Source organism: Motacilla alba, chromosome 1A (genome assembly GCF_015832195.1).
Source record: "Motacilla alba alba isolate MOTALB_02 chromosome 1A, Motacilla_alba_V1.0_pri, whole genome shotgun sequence".
Taxonomy (NCBI): Eukaryota; Metazoa; Chordata; class Aves; order Passeriformes; family Motacillidae; genus Motacilla; species Motacilla alba.
In genome coordinates, this window is record NC_052031.1 from 7,857,276 (window position 1) to 7,871,561 (window position 14,286).

The 14,286-nt window shown below is 43.4% G+C and overlaps 1 protein-coding gene and 1 long non-coding RNA gene across 5 annotated transcripts in view; one reads left to right on the forward strand and one right to left on the reverse strand.

Moving 5' to 3' along the window:
* GRM3 (glutamate metabotropic receptor 3) overlaps positions 1-7,332 on the reverse strand; it is a 102,542-nt gene extending 95,210 nt beyond the window's left edge. For all 4 annotated transcript variants that reach the window (XM_038154042.1, XM_038154044.1, XM_038154045.1 and 1 more), the window contains exon 1: positions 6,636-7,332. The gene's annotated coding sequence lies outside the window, so the exon portion shown is untranslated. The remainder of the gene's footprint in view (positions 1-6,635) is intronic.
* Positions 7,333-7,560: 228 nt separating this feature from the next.
* On the forward strand, positions 7,561-14,185 carry LOC119708104. The gene is made up of 3 exons (XR_005258962.1): positions 7,561-7,699; positions 8,876-8,959; positions 13,402-14,185. It is a non-coding gene; the product is annotated as an uncharacterized LOC119708104 (long non-coding RNA).
* Positions 14,186-14,286: the final 101 nt, after the last annotated feature.

A 14,286-nucleotide genomic window follows, 5' to 3' on the forward strand; every position in this document is an offset into this window, starting at 1 on the left:
TGTGCTGATCCATGCATATTCTTTTAATACCTTAGCACTGAACCCTATGTGTGTTACTGCGCAATATTTTTATTTTTTTTCCTCCATCCTTTTGTCTATTCATCTGCTTTCTCTTGTCATGAAAATACAGAAAAATAAAAGGCAAAAATTATTCATTCAATGAGTTATGGAAACCTCCCAAAATTTGCTTCTTGACTTTTATCACTCTTCTTGCTATGTGAGTCTAATAGTAGAGCAGCCAATTTCTGCTAAGCATTACAAAGGTAATATTTTTAAACACTAGCAGAACATGTCTTCTCATGCTTTCCTGATAATTTCTTCACTAGATGATGCAATCAATGTGAATTAAATTAGTAATAACATTATAATACATAATGATTATAAAGCAATACAGAATTTGCAAGGCAGTAAGTATTGGATCCAAAAATACCTCAGCCAAAAATCTCTTATGAAACACAAATGTAGAAATGTTCCCTCAAGCACAGCTGCAGGTATCCCATCGTGGAGGCCTGGCACTTACAAGCTGGGGACAGTTTGGGATCTAAGGAGGCTTAATCACAGCTATGTTATGGAAAGTAACCATCCTGATGTGGTGAGCTGTACTTTTTACAGCTCAAGGTCAAAAAGGTCAGTACTGGTCTAGGAGCCTCTCAGAGAACCCCAGACTAGCTATCCATAGGGCTTCTTTCCTCACCAGGGAGGAGGAGTGTATTTAACCTGCATTCCTGTAACAGAGACAATTTCTGTAGCCCTGCTTTTACATGTCTGTGGAGCAGGGAGTCACACCACTGATGAAACAATATTTAGGAACTTTTAGGGCTGAAAAATTTTAGGAATATATTTGGGGATAAATTTTAGGAATTTAGGTGTGAAACAATATTTTGTGAGATTTTCAAACCCTTTTCCACCTGTGTTCCATCCTACACCTCACCATCGGTTTGACTACACAGTGTTCAAAGCCTGTTGCAAGCCATTAATGTCCCTTTAGTGTTAGATTTGGCACCTGACACATTAATTTTGCTGGAAGCAGTTTAGAATCTCTCCATATAATCAGACAGCCCCTTGCTGCCCACTTATCTCAGCCAGCTTCTCTGCAGGGCTCATCCCAGAGAAGAATCCCACTGCTACCGAATCCCAGACCCGCAGCATCCTCCTTCACAGAGCACAGGGCAGCATCTCTGTGGACATTTGGAGGACCAGCACCACAACCCGCAGGGGCTGAGGCTCTGCAGAGCCCCAGGTCATGTAGTTGTGTGTCCCTTCTCCAGATGCAGCATTCAGGTAACACAAAAATTGTCCCTGGTTTGTGTCTGGGCTCGTTAGTGGAGATTTTCATGGTAGTGGAAGCTAATGTATAAGTTTTACTGCATTTCTCAGCTGAGGGTGCTGTCATTCTCTACATTCTGCACATTTTCTCTTCTCTCTGTCTTCCACCAGCATGTCATGTTTTAGACAAAGGTTTTTCTCAGTTTTCAGGTTCCCTTCAGCTCTTTCCTCCTGGCAAGCCCAGGCCCCAGCTCCTCCTCTGAACCAGTGGCAGATGACTTTTCTGTACATCCAACACCCTTTGATACTCTTTTCTTTCTTTTTTTTTTTTTTGTCAATCCCTTCTTCCAGCCTTTGTCAGTGCTTTTCCTCTGATGTCATGCCAGTCCCAATCCTTTCATTTTACTTCCCTATTTTATTCTTCCCTTTGTTCTCTCCTCAAGCACTTCTCATTTTCTCAAGAGCATTTTTGTTTCTTCTCACTGGCATACTCTACGTCACTTATTGAGCAACCCTTCTTTCAGGTACCCTGCTCCTTAAAGGGTACTCTAAACTAACATGTTCATCCTTCTTCACATGAAAAACCAATTATCCCATGATTTCTCCTAATACAGTTTTCTCCTATGAATTTGTGGTCTCCCACTTAGCTTTTGACTTAATTCTCTCTTGTGCAGACTTGCTTGATTTTCCTCTGGAATCTGACAATGTCTCCATTGACTTCACCACCTTCATCTCCCTTAAAATCTCTTCTTCCCACAACTGGCTTATCATTTAATTTACTTCTCTTCCAGCTTGAATAGCCATTTGAGTATCTCTGCTGATATTTTTTTCCTTTTTTATCAAGCGATTTGCTTCTCTTTATTTTTCCCATTTTGTCTTGTACAGAGATATTTTCCTCAATCTTTTTTTCATGCTTTCACAACTTTTCTCCCCTCCTCTATTCACTTTTCTAATGGAGAATTTCAAGGTCTGACAGCATCCACCAAAAGCCCAAGTTCCCATTTCATCCGTGAAAAGTTTATCAGCGATTCCCTCTCTACACACCTTGCTTGATGCATATTTGATCTGGTTTATATACTTGGTGATCATGCTGCATCCCTTTGGATGCCCTGGGAAAGTGACTTTGAAGGTCAGGGTCATCAGCACTACCAAGTTCAAGCCACTTGCCAGACTTTAAAGAGTTCTGAAGGAAGGCTGCCTCAATAACTGGGGTTAAGGCCATGCTTTTCCATGTGGATATGTTGGGTCTTAGACAGTTTGGAAAAGATGCTAACCTGACTTACATTTTTGGGAAAGCCTGTTGATTTACGTGAGAAACCCATATGTTCCTACACATGCAGTATCCTTGCTGACTGTGCAAATACTCCTGTAATCTCAGCATAGCTGTGAAAACGAGCATGATAATTGTTCCAACTGCATCATTTTGTATTTGAGGGGACCAATATCAGATGAAAGCAATATAGTTCTACAGCCTTTTTTTTTTGTATAGTTTGCTGGAGCTCTTGTAACTTCTTTTTGACTGATAGGTTCACAGTGATTTACCCCCCACAAAAATTTGCTGCATTACTCTCAAAAGGCAGCTGGAAACAAGTATTTTTGAATATCTGCACTTCCTTGAAATTAATGTCTGAAAACTTCTTAAGACAATAGATAAACCAGCAAATCCATTGAGATCACACAAGGCATTCTGGGCTTACCTGAAGAAAGAGACCTGAAGAAATTGCACTAATCTGCAATAGTTGAAGCACTCCTACAGTGAACTGTGGTTTTGTCCCAGTGGAAACACCTGACAATTGCATTGAGGCTATTCCCAGGCAGCGTTGTGCCTTGGAGGAATTTTTTGTTTTTTTCATTTTACTCTTACTGCTAAATTAAACTCAGTATTTTCAGTCAATCTTTATTTTCATAAAATGAAATATGTTCCAAGTTTTTGGGTTTTTTTTCCTGCCAGTTTAGGGCTGGATTATCAACTAGAATTCATTGCAAGAAACAGTCATAGGCAGAGACTTAGGTCCACTGAAGGATGGTACCACTGAAGGACAATGCCCTCCTCTCCTGACACCTTTGGACCCCAGGTCCACCAGGGTTTTGCTCTGCAGGGGCAGGCTGGCTGATCCTCCTCTGGTCACCCTGGTTTGTTGGCTGAGGATACCCCTCCATTGCAAATGCAACCCACTCAGGGATTAAAGCACAGAGTTTTTCTCCACTTCTCCACACTAGGAGAGAGCAAGAGGACAATTTTCTCTTTAACTCTCTGACCTGGACTAAGGTTTTTATTAAGCTTTAAACCAGCTCTCAGTGTTATACCAATAAACAGAAAAAACAACAGTCAATATTAGACCAGCTTCACAACAGTTTATGTAGCTTGCCATAGTAATACACATTCCCACCTAGACAGTAATGCTGTCTGATCCTGGAGTGTCAAACATCTTGGTGGTGTTCTGTGACATCCTGAGAGTGACTTTACCAATGACAGAAATTCATACTAACTGATCAATAACTATAGTACAACAAGTTGCAGCAAACAAGGTGCAACAATCCTGTTAAAATTTTGTAGGACTTTGGAGACAGCTTTCAAAAACTGATCAGAGAATGAAGTCCCTTCAGTAGAATGTTGTTGACCAATTTAACAGCCTCATAGACAGGATCTCACACTCTGTGAAATCTTGATGCTGGATTCTCAAACTGCACTGCTAAACCAGACTTTTGGTGGGTGCACAACTCATGTACCCACCTGAATTCCTGTAGGCAAACAGAGAATTTAGCCCGCTGGCTTTAAAGGTAAAATTGCAATTTGACCCCAGCATAAGCAACATTAGAACCAGGTCTTTCATGTCTAATAGTATTCTATATAGGACTCTGTGAGCCACAGGACAATTTATGTTCTGTAGGACACTGCCATGGGCAAGTTGTGTTCACAAAAATATCCAAATTGTTCTTCCTTTAATGCCACTACATGTCCCTTACACTGCCTTCATTTCCAAATTCAGCTCCACTTATGTAACACAGACCACTGAACTGAATGATAGCATTGTTTGTAATGTATTTCTTTTATTTTGGCTTTCCAGTCTGATTTAGTACTTTGCTTTGTCACATTTATTTATCTGTAAAAACATTATGTGAATCCAGAAAGATACTTTATCCCTGCATCTTTCTTTAGATCCAGTCTTTCAATGATAAAATTAGAATCTTACTCCTAGACAAGGTGTCAACATTTGCCTAAAAAAACTTTATTCCTTTATTTGTAGAAGCTTATAAGTAGGTCATCAACACAAGTAACCCAGGCAAACATCATCATCTTGGCTCCAGGATGAAAGTCTAGTTTTAATGTACTTGATACCAATGCCATTTTACTTGTCTTCAAGTTATAGAGCAGTAAAACAACTAATATGTTTTCTATTTTGGAGCGTGTTTTATGTTTTATATATAATGGAGGGCTCTAGAGATATTGAGAGTAGTGGAGAGCATTATTCTTAAAACAAACCCCTAACAAACAAATAAGAAAAAAACTCACTGAAATTAAAGTATGAAATATTCTAGTAGGGGAAAATTAGCTTGCATTACTCTTCAAATGATTAGTTCATTAAGAAGGATTTGCATGCATTGTTACTGATTTCATTCAAAGGATGAACATTACAGGTATAATTTTTCTATTACCTTAACTATGAATAAAATTAACTTAATGTGCAATTTTTCTCAAAATAACTGGAGAAGTCACCTTTTCTTATAATACATATATCAACATAAATAACAGCAGAAGAATTCATCATGATTTAGGTGCATTTCAAGAAAATGAAAAACATATTTTTTTCTAAAATACGTATTTGATCAGGTGAGTTGTGTGATTTTCAATTTGTTTTCATGAATATTTAATCAACATGAGACATGTACTTATGCAAGCTGAAATGGGTACCAGTCTGTGTCCCAGGCTGTTCTGTTTCACAGTCTTCCAATTGAATGTTTTTTAAAGCTGATTTAACTAATTAAAAAAACCACCACCAACAAGAAGAACTGAAATCATCTTCAGCAGGTGGCATAAACTGAGAAGCCAAAGAACTCACAAACTGCCAGCAAATCCTTAGCTCAGTTCAATGCAGTATTGGTGAGATGCCTGCCTAGCTTTTTATCAATTGCTTGAGTTTTATCAAGATTGCTGAAATACACAGATGTGTACACAAAATAATCCATTGAATCTCTGTGATAACATGGGGGGATAAAGCCCCCAAAATTCAACTTTCCCCCCAAAATCCTACCTACACTGGCACAGAGATACACTTTCTCACACCCACATGTGTGTCCCGGTGTGGCTGGCACACACACGGATGGAAGGTACGTACCCACACACCTCTAGGTCTACAGAGGGTTAGATAAACACTGTCTGGGAATAAAAAACACATTCCAATGAATCTGTACATGTAAAACATCCAGATGAATCCAAGCAAACACAGATAAGCACAGATACACACACCTGCACACCCAGAGACACAGGGACATGGGCAAGGCACATCCACAGGCACAGACAGCTCCAGAAGCACACGCACCTGCACAGCTGGCTGTGTACTCACACGGACACACAGATTATATACGTGAGGAAGAGTTACAATGGCTATATCATCCCTGCTAATCTCTCCTTCCTTTTTGAAATAATCCAGTTTTAGGATCCTGGAGCAAGCCAGGTCCCTGCAGAGGAGATATTCCCAGAGGAGCAAAGCGCTTCCAATTTCTTTAAGCTTCCCCACCTCTCTCCCTCTCTCTGCCAGCAGCAGATCCAGGGAGATGAGCTGGGCACTCAGCACAGCTCTCCCAGCTGCTGGCTTGGCACTTTCCACCCCAGGATAAGGAAGGGCATAGGATGGCAAGCTTAAGATCTCATCCCTTCACCCCCAAAGCCTGTGGGAGCAGGAACCTCTGGGCAACATCTGGACACAGCTCCGTTATGCACACTGCCCCGACCCCCCAGCTGTCAACCACGGGGGTGCCCCTGAACCCTACCCTTCCTCTGCAAGTGTAAAAGCCCTTGTTCTCCTCCTGCTCCATGCCTTCCTCGTTCCTCCTGCCCCCCGAATCCCGTCAGGAAACCTCTTTGCATCTCGCCGCTCTAAACTTTTTCCTGGCTGCACAACCCGCAACCCCCGGGGCAGCGGCTGCGTCTGGACCAGAGGGCAGAATGGGGCGGGGGTGGGCTGCAGGGACCCGGGATGCAGGGATCCAGGCTGCGGGGTGTGGGATGCAAGGAGTGGGATGCGAGGATTTAGATGCGGGATACGGGGATGTGAGGACCGGGATGCACGAATTCGAGACGCAGGATGCAGAGGGGGGATGTGGGATGCAGGGATCAGGACGCGGGATAGCAGTGCCCAGCTCCTTACCGTGCAATGAGGATCGGTCCCGGTGAGGGTCTCCAGCTGCCCCCGGGCATCGCGGGTCTCCCGATGTGCTCGTTAAACATCCACCGGGGAGTCTCACCCCCCAAACTTGTGAGAGCCGCTTCCTCCGGGAACAATCACCCTTTCTCCCCCCCACCTTGGATCGGATCCCGATGGAAACTCATCAAGGCCTCCTAAGTGGTCAGAGGTAAGCTGCGAGGGAAGGAGAAGAGGGGGACAACGGGACGGAGAGGTCGTGATCACCAAGCGATGATCCCCTCCCTTTCCCCTCTCCTCTGGAGCACCCGCTTCCCGATCCTCTGACCAACTTTGGCTCTGCTTAGCCAGGCAGCGCCTGGGACCCGCGCTGTGAATTGGGGTCCCTTTTCGCAGCCTGGCATCTTTCTAGATTTCCTCTCCTTTCCGGGCAAAGGGGATTGGTGCAAAGCTTTAAATTAGGAGGCGACCTAGAGTTGCAAAGACAGGGAGCGGGATCTGGCTGGCGTTCGCAGACCGCCTCCCCCGGCGCTCGGCGCTGCGCGGAGGGGCCGGCTGAGCCTTATCCCTACCATTTATTCATTGACTGCCTTCCTAATTCTCACTCCGGAGCTGGCTATCGCTCCTGGCACGGCCGGCAGCGGGGCTGTGGCGGAAGCCCTGGGAAGGAGGCGAGCCCCATGCTGCGGGGCTCCCCGCGGCTGTTTAACTGCGCCGGCAGCGCGGGCAGAGCGCAGCCCGGTCCCGGGGGGTGTGGGGGGGACGGGACACGGGGACGCTGCTGTCGCCTGGCAACCCTGCATCCCTGCCCCGAGCATCCCTCCCCCAGCGCCCTGATTGGCCGGGGCCGGGGCGGGGGGAGCGCACACGCTCCTCCGAGGATGCTGCGCCCCGGCACTGCGACTTGTCGCATCCTCGAAAAGCCGGGAGCGGGCAGGGTGAGCACAGAGCAGCCGGGAGAGCCCAGGCGGTTCAGGGCGTTGTATCGCCGTCCTCCTGCCTTCTCGCTTCCAGCTGGCTTGATCAATTTGCTTCTGCTCTACATCTCCTAGAAAAAAGAATGTATTTGTGTATGTATGTATGTATGTATGTATGTATGTTTGTGGATGGATAGATAGGTAGATACAAAGAAAATATACCAATATATGCACACAAATATATGTATATACACTGTATATGCATTTATATCTACAGATACATGTATATGTATTATCCATAGTCTTTATATTACTGCTCTATATTCTAACTCCTATATGGGAAGAGAGAAGAAAAATAGTTACTGAGAAAAGATCACTTCAGGGTGCAGCACAGCTGGATGCAAAGGGAAAAAGAAAGCAACTTTTTGGCTTGTATATATTTGAAAACCATAGGTTTACATCAGCTGGAGTTTTAACAGAAGGTTGTGGTCTTAAAGAAAGAATTAAACCCGGTGAGGTGAGTGAGCTGTAAGAGTCAGTGAGGATGGATGCATTGACTTCAGAGAGGGTGAGTTTAAGCCATGCTGCATGGGGCATTGCTGGTGTTATTTGTGGCTTCATTGCTTATCCTCTGCTATGGGGGACAGTGAGCAGCTGCTTCCTGCTGGTTGGGTGTAGCATGGAGAGGATGTCTGTAAAATCCCAATACCTCCCTGTCCATACAGCTCCAGCTGAGACTCTGAGAATTTCTCTTTCTTTAGCAGGGAGAGCCCATTGTCCACTTCTCCCTGAATGTTTCCCTCCACCTTTGGACTTAACTCCAGGCAGCTCCCCACCAGTGCTCAGTTAAAGCAAGGAAAGAGACACTGCAGTCAGGAGCTGCAATCCAGCAGCTCACATGGGGCCACTATTGTTTCAGTAGCCACAGCTCCAGTAAGGAGTTAAACCAAAGTAAAAGGAAATAAAATAAAATGATCCACTTCTGCTTTGTAATATTTTAAGTTTAGTTATTTAACGTCTGTTTACTTTTGTGATCTACCATTATATTTGAGCTACTTGGCTAATCCTGTGAGTTTTCTTTCTTGGAAGCCAAGGACATTTGCAGAGATGTGCCTGTTAAAAGTGTTTCATTAAGGACTAAAGTTAAGCAGGGAGCAGAATGAAAGACAACAGTTTCTCTCAGGTTTACCCTACTTTAGATTAGATAAAAATGTACATGAGACATTGCTGTAACATAAGGGTAAACTGGAGTGAATAGGAAATCAGTCCCATGTCTTTTGAATCATACCACAATTTGACAAATGTGTTCAGAATACAATTTTTTCACAGTCCTGCAGGCTGATTGCCAGGAAAGACAAGGGAAAAGAATGATCTGATTCTGCATTGCTTTGTACACAGCAATCATGCCTCAAAGTGAGTATGAAAATAACTTTTTCATTGGCTAGGATGTAAAACCCACTGTGTATGAAATTGGCCACCACAGGCACCAAGTGGAATTTGGCTGAGATGTGTTGTCTGATTTGCAGCAGGTCACTTAGAGCAGGGGAGGTGACCCAGTCATTTGTTCTGTGCTTCAAAAAGCATCAGTGGTACCGATGGTTTACTCCCTTTCCATGCCTTGCTGCTGTGCAGTGTCTGATATCAGCCCCTAACATTGCTACTACTTGCATTTACACATGATCCATGGCTACTGAGAAACAGGAAAATAAATCTGAACAGTCAAACAGGATGTAGGCAAAGGCAGAAGGGTTTAATTCCCACTTTCTTCCAGGGTTCTTCCTCAGCCAGTTTTCCTGCCACAACAAGGTCTCATTTTAACCATAACACAACCCACCCCTGTCTTTCTAAAGCAGGATTCTGGAGACCTCATCTCAGTTTATGACCCTGGAAAACCATGTGTATTTTTGTAGGGAACACAACCGTGCCTCAATTCTCTTTTGGGATAGCACGTGCTGCATCCATGTAGGGTGTTCTGAAGATGGACTCGTGTACTGAGCATGGTTTTCAGTCTGTCAGAGGTTCAGGCTTACAGGTACACACAGTGGGACAGTGCAAGGCAATACAAGATCTCAGAGAAGCTCTGGGCTAAGCTGTGTTTGGGTGCTACTGGCAAATCATTCATTTCAGGCTAAACTGAGCACCTCGTGCTACACTTAATTGTAGATACACCCACGGTTAGACACAGAAATGAGGCTGTGTAACTTCTGCCAGGGGACAGCTTGGAGAAAACAGTCAACAGCCCTCAATGTCTATGGCCTGGATCCAAAGAATGGGTTTTAATATGAAATGTGTTTATTTCCTTCCTGCCTGTGAAACAAAGATGGTAAAGCAGCATTAAATTTTCTGAAATAGGAATATTTTGGGTTTGTGAATTATCTATTAGTGAAATAGTAGCTATATTTAGTTAAAAGATCTATTTCTTTCAAATTCAGATCTCACATCAACAGCAAATTGAGTTCATAGAAAGCTTTGATGAGCTGAAGAATTTGTTTTTATAAAATTTGTGAATGTGATTAACAGGCTTATCACCACAAATAAACAGATGCATGTATTTTCCTAGACAGAATTTTAGCATGAGCTTCAAGACTGTATACATGGGAACTTTCCAATTTTACATTTGATAGGAAGATACTATTCTAGCAAAACACTTTGTAGGGTTCCCTAACTTGCTATACGCATCTGTTTTGGGACACACTCAAGTTATTTGCTGATTAAAGACTAAAGCAAAGCTTTAGAAAAATTGCAAATGTGCTTGTACAGCCAGTGAGTGACCTATGGATTGGGCCTGGCCTACCTGAATAATTCATGAGGCTTATGGTCTTTCCTCCATTCCTGGGGACCTTACAGAAATGGGCAGGAATGGGGCCATAGATCAATGAGGCTTTTTCTAGCAAATTGCTCCCTGCCACCTGTTTTCCAAAAGCTCTGCATCTGCTTCCTGTGTGGAAGTGACGTGTGAGTGGGCAGGATCCCATTCTGTGGCTCTGCCTGAGCTAACAGCTGTGGTCATCACCGCAGGGCCAATCCTCACCTCTGTGGTTTGGGGCACACATCAGAAGCACCCAGAGATGATACCATGCTCTCCTGGGAGTCTGCCAGTCTCAGGGTACAAAACCCTGTTCGGGTGGTAGGAGTGACAGGGGTCTAGATGTGTCTGCACAGCCCCATAGCCATGTCAGTCTCTGCCTCCTGAGACAGAAAGGCAAAAAGCTCATAATGGTTGATGCAGGAATCTACAAACCCCCACACTCTCTGACTGCCAATTGTGAGGGACACGGACATACTCCAAAGGAACAATCCAGTGGCACCTGGCTTTCAGAGGAATATGGGATCCTTAGGGAAGACCCACAGCAATGAAGAGTGTAAGGGGTGTAGCTGTGTCATGCTCCAGGACCTCATGGATTGCTGTGGAAAATTATGCACTGCTGTGGTTGCTGGCTGCCCAACAAAGCCCCTCTACTTCCTCAGCTGGGCAGGGTGTAGAAAATAAAACAAAAATAGACTCTTCCTTTTCTCTTAACAAACAACACTGATGGTCTTCATCATGAAGCTCATCATCAAAATGGAATGTCTTCCTTTCTCATTGTTAGGTGGCTTTGAAGAGATTTTAGGTCAATACACATGGTGCAGAAAGTCCTCATGTACATTCAGGGCTGTTCCTCTTATGGCTGATTCATGTGGCATCCCTTGGGCCTTCAGTGACATTGTTATTCCCTGTCAGGTGTCCTGTGATGTCTTTCTTAGCTAGCTGAAGGGATACTGGCCTAGAACCAACAGGAAGAATTTGCCATGACATGCTCAGGCTTTTTTTGGGCATTCTGAGCCTTTCTCATGCCCAGGGACAGTGGCAGCTCTGACTACAGGGCTCAACACAATAAAAACCTGTGCTTCATGTGGTATGGTCTGGCACATGGAAGGAAGACTGCATTCCACACTGTCTGCCTCCATCTCCCATGACCATAAATGTCTTTACCTGTCTCTTCTCCTCACCTTTCCTCCAGTGAATTTTCCCATTTCCTTCAGTCTCCCTCTGCCTTTTTCACTTTCTTCTCTCTTACTCTTCAGATAGCTGACTGCCTGCTCATGCCTATTACCCATGTCTCCAGTTAACCCCAAGGTCTCCTTGCCCCTTCTCCTCAAAGAAACCTCTTTGCATGGAAAAAAACCAGCAGCTGTTGTTCATCTTCATCAGCTACAAGAGGCGAAAAGGTCTGGCTTCACTGTGGGAACCAGCTGCCCTCTTTCCACCTCTGCTTCCTTCTCAGAAATCAGGTTTCCCAACATACTGCTGGAGACACACGTGACATCCAGATGTTGTCCAAATGGGCTCCTTCATAAAAATACATGAGCAGCAAGGGTCCCTCCAGGTCCCTGCAAGATATACAAGTATGCACACTCCACTTGCACCCTCCATCCCTTCCCTAGCCAAACTCCTGCTGCAGTTTGTGCAAGTGCAGGGATGAACAGGATCTGCCTGATCCGTGCAGGACACTTTAAATCTGCACCAGCTCATGGCTATGGGTCCAAGGTCCACCACCCTTCTGCATCTCCTCACTCCATCCTTCCACATCTCTGATAAAGGAGGTGTTATTTGTCTTCTGGGAGGATGCTCTAGACTTTCCCAGGAGGAGCAGGGGACAGAGTGTGGCACTGTGGCCCATTCTCTGCCATATTTAAAGTAATATGAACAGATGACCCCATTCTACAAAATACTGACCGTTATCTCTTTTACTGTGTGAATAATTGGGTACCAGATAACAGAATTTCCTACATACTTTGCTTTTGACTCAAGTCACCCTTATGTTTCTGTGTGTTATTACTCTCTTTATTAGTGTCTGAGCTGCTAGCAGTCTGGCTTCTTCAAACTACTTCTTCCTCCCCCCTGAAAATCCTTTAAAATTTCTTCTCTGTGAAATGCTTTCCCTTCACCCATGGCTCTTCTCTGTAGGAATTACTGCATTTACATATTTTGTTTAAGGTGCTTAGGAATTATTGACAGGTTTGCCTTTCCCCTGGGGGGTGATGTGACACAGTCGAGCTGTGAACCACTTAAAGCACTGGCTGGCTCATAGGAGGGATTACTTGTGACTCTGAATTAGGGCACGGGCCAAGAAATGTAGCACAGTGCTGTCAGGGGCTGTGGCACACAGATCCATTTCCTCTCTAATCCCATCATATCTATGACCTACCACATACAGAGCAACGTAAGAGATCTACATTTTCCCATTAGCACAAGATTCAGGCTTCCTGTGAAATAAATTTACTCACAGTCCCTACACTACTGCTTTGCGAGCCTGGAAACCCTGTTTTTATTATGTCAGTGAGTTTATTTCTGAATTCTTTCACACTGAGAATCCATCTGGATATACTACTTTCAAAGTGTCCTGCTGAGATTCTGCTTTGCCACTAGTTAAAAATGAATGGATAAATTTATAAACAGGAAGTTTATTGTATTTTTCAGCTGAATGATATTCTGGAGTTTATCTTGGCTTAGATTTTTGTTAGTGGCATTTTGGTTTTTATTGTGTTGTGGTTTTTTTTTTTCTTTCTCCCAACTATTTAATTTTACTAGCACCCCTGGAACAGTGAGTCCAGAATTAGAAAGCTGAAATAAATGAAATTCCTGGAAATGAGACTGGAACAAAAAACCAAAGAAATCCAAATCAGTCACAAGCTAAGGATCTTGACTGTCCCTTAACAAAGACAAACCATTTTCCAACAGAAAGACATACCTGGCCTTGGAAAACTGCTAGTAGCATAAAATATAATTGAGCAGATGGTAACAAAAATAGCACTTGAGCTGTTTAAAAGCCTTTTATTGAATGCTTCTTCTTTTTTTTTCCTTTCCCTTCCAGGATGTTGTTGTCCTCTCTAATTTAAGAAAACACAAGAAATACAGGCAAATTGTGAGATCTGTATGTTTTTCTTCAGTTTGTTCTATTTAAATCGCACACCATTAAATGTGGTTAAGAGAATAACTTAAAGTTGCAAAGCAATGCGAACAAACATTGATAATGGAATCTTAATTCAGCTCCCTCGTGCATGTGGATACACTCTTCAATTGGTTTAACACTGTCTTTTTTCTCTTTCAGAAAATCTTGACACATTCAGCACCCTAAAGAAATAGGGTTTTGTCAATAATTTGATTTCCCTGCACTTCTCAGTGACTCTGCCTTGCACTTTTTTATACTGTGCACTCATCTTCCTCTGCATTACATGGAGAATGGTCCATTTCTTTTCAGAAAAACCATTCAAGTGTTTTCCAAGTTTTTTTGTTTCATTTAGTTTTTTTACTCCACTCCTGAGGTAGGGCTGGTATGTTGGTTTTCTGTTTCCCAGGTAAGACATATACATTAAAACCCAAAAGTGTTGGTGACTTCTTAGTACCTGATTTTTCACAATTAGGAGCTCTACACTTTCAGAAGAGCTTGCATGATACCTTGAAGGAATGGCTGTTACTCACCTTATATTAAATTTGTGCTCCCAGCTGTTGGTTTTTATGTACTCCTAGAGTGTGACTAGGAGAATATTATGTTTTTCTTGGACTCATTCTCATAAGTGACTAAATCTTTTTGTATGAAATTATGCAGAGAGGCAGAGAATCAACATGGAGAAGTCCATCTCAACAACAAAATTTTGGTAAGGCTGTAAACTGTTGTAAACTGAGCTTCATCATGGGAAATGCTCAGTAATTATACTACTGCTTGGTATTAATCCTGAAGTTCTAACAGAAAGAAGAG